Here is a 2,162-nt window from a genome sequence, read left to right on the forward strand (position 1 = left end):
TATTCATTTACTAACACTCTTCTCTTCATCAAAAATTCAGACCCTCTCTTCTCCTCTGTGTTCGAATTTTTTTCATCCTTCTTCTATTCTTTTCTTTCTTCTACTAACATAAAGGAATCTCTATAATGTGACATAGAGGATTCCTCTTTATTTTCTATTCTCTCCTTTTTCATATGAGCAGGAGCAAGGACAAGAACATTCTATTTGAAGTAGATCCTGAACCTGAAAGGACTCTAAAGAAGAAGCTAAGAAAAGCTAAAGCATAACAATCCAGAGAAAACCTTACAAAGAATCTTGAAAAAGAGAGAGATATGGCCGAACCCAATAACAATGGTGAAGGCACAAGGAGGGTGCTGGGTGATTATACTACACCTACTTCCAACTTTTATGGAAGAAGCATCTCAATCCCTGCCATTGGAGCAAACAATTTTGAGCTGAAGCCTCAACTAGTTGCTCTAATGCAACAGAACTGCAAGTTCCATGGACTTCCATCAAAAGATCTCTATCAGTTTTTAACTGAGTTCTTGCAGATCTCTGAGACTGTTAAGACTAATGGAGTAGATCTTGAAGTCTACAGGCTCATGCTTTTCCCTTTTGCTATAAGAGACAGAGCTAGAACATGGTTGGACTCACAACCTAAAGATAGCCTAGACTCTTGGGATAAGCTGGTCACGGCCTTCTTGGCTAAGTTCTTTCCTCCTCAAAAGCTGAGTAAGCTTAGAGTGGATGTTCAAACCTTCAAACAAAAAGATGGTGAATCCATCCATGATGCTTGGGAATGATACAAATAGTTGACCAAAAAGTGTCCTGCTGACATGCTTTCAGAGTGGACCATTTTAGATATATTCTATTATGGTCTATCTGAGTTCTCTAAGATGTTACTGGACCATTCTACAAGTGGATCCATTCACCTAAAGAAAATGCCTGCAGAAGCTCAAGAACTCATTGACATGGTTACAAATAACCAATTCATGTACACCTCTAAGAGGAATCCTGTGAGTAATGGGACACCTCAGAGGAAGGGAGTTCTTGAAATTGATGCTTTGAATGCCATATTGGCTCATAACAAAATGTTGACTCAACAAGTCAACATGATCTCTCAGAGTCTGAATGGATGGCAAAATGCATCCAACAGTACTAAAGAGGCATCTTCTGAAGAAGAAGCTTGTGATCCTGAGAACCATGCAATGGTAGAGGTAAATTACATGGGTGAACCCTATGGGAAGACCTATAATTCCTCATGGAGAAATCATCCAAATTTCTCATGGAAGGATCAACAAAAGCCTCAACAAGGCTTTAACAATGGTGGAAGAAACAGGCTCAGCAATAGCAAGCCTTTTCTATCATCTTCTCAGCAACAGACAGAAAATTTTGAGCAGAGTCCCTCTAACTTAGCAAATATAGTCTCTGATCTGTCTAAGGCTACTTTAAGTTTCATGACTGAAACAAGGTCCTCCATTAGAAATTTGGAGGCACAAGTGGGCCAGCTGAGTAAGAAAATCACTGAAACTCCTCCTAGTACTCTCCCAAGCAATACAGAAGAGAATCCAAAAAGAGAGTGCAAGGCCATTGATATTGTCTATATGGCCGAATCCAAGGAGGAAGGGGACGACGTGAATCCCAATGAGGAAGACCTCATGGGACGTCCCCCAGACAGAAAGGAGTTCCCTATTGAGGACCTAAAGGAATCTGAGGCTCATATAGAAACCATAGAGATTCCATTGAACCTTCTTCTGCCATTCATGAGCTCTGAACTCTATCTTTCCTCTGAAGAGGATGAAGATGTAACTGAAGAGCAAGTTGCTCAATATCTATGAGCCATCATGAAGCTGAATGCCAAGTTGTTTGGTAATGAGACTTGGGAAGATGCACCTCCCTTGCTCATTAGTGAACTAGATACATGTGTTCAGCAAACTTTACCTCAAAAGAAACAAGATCTTGGTAAATTCTTAATACCCTGTACCATAGGCACCATGACCTTTGAAAAGGCTCTATGTGACCTGGGATCAGGTATAAATCTTATGCCACTCTCTGTAATGGAGAAACTAGGGATCTTTGAGGTACAGGCTGCCACATTCTCATTAGAGATGGCAGACAAGTCAATAAGACAAGCTTATGGAATGGTAGAGGACGTGTTAGTAAAGGTTAAAGGCCTTTACATC

The 2,162-nt window shown here is 40.5% G+C and overlaps 1 non-coding gene across 1 annotated transcript; it reads right to left on the bottom strand.

The window, feature by feature from the left end:
- Positions 1–713: 713 nt before the first annotated feature.
- On the bottom strand, positions 714–821 carry LOC127746825 (small nucleolar RNA R71). Its single transcript, XR_008008637.1, has one exon. It is a non-coding gene; the product is annotated as a small nucleolar RNA R71 (small nucleolar RNA).
- Between the last annotated feature and the right edge of the window lie 1,341 nt (positions 822–2,162).

The sequence above is a fragment of the Arachis duranensis genome, chromosome 4 (assembly GCF_000817695.3).
Source record: "Arachis duranensis cultivar V14167 chromosome 4, aradu.V14167.gnm2.J7QH, whole genome shotgun sequence".
Classification (NCBI taxonomy): Eukaryota; Viridiplantae; Streptophyta; class Magnoliopsida; order Fabales; family Fabaceae; genus Arachis; species Arachis duranensis.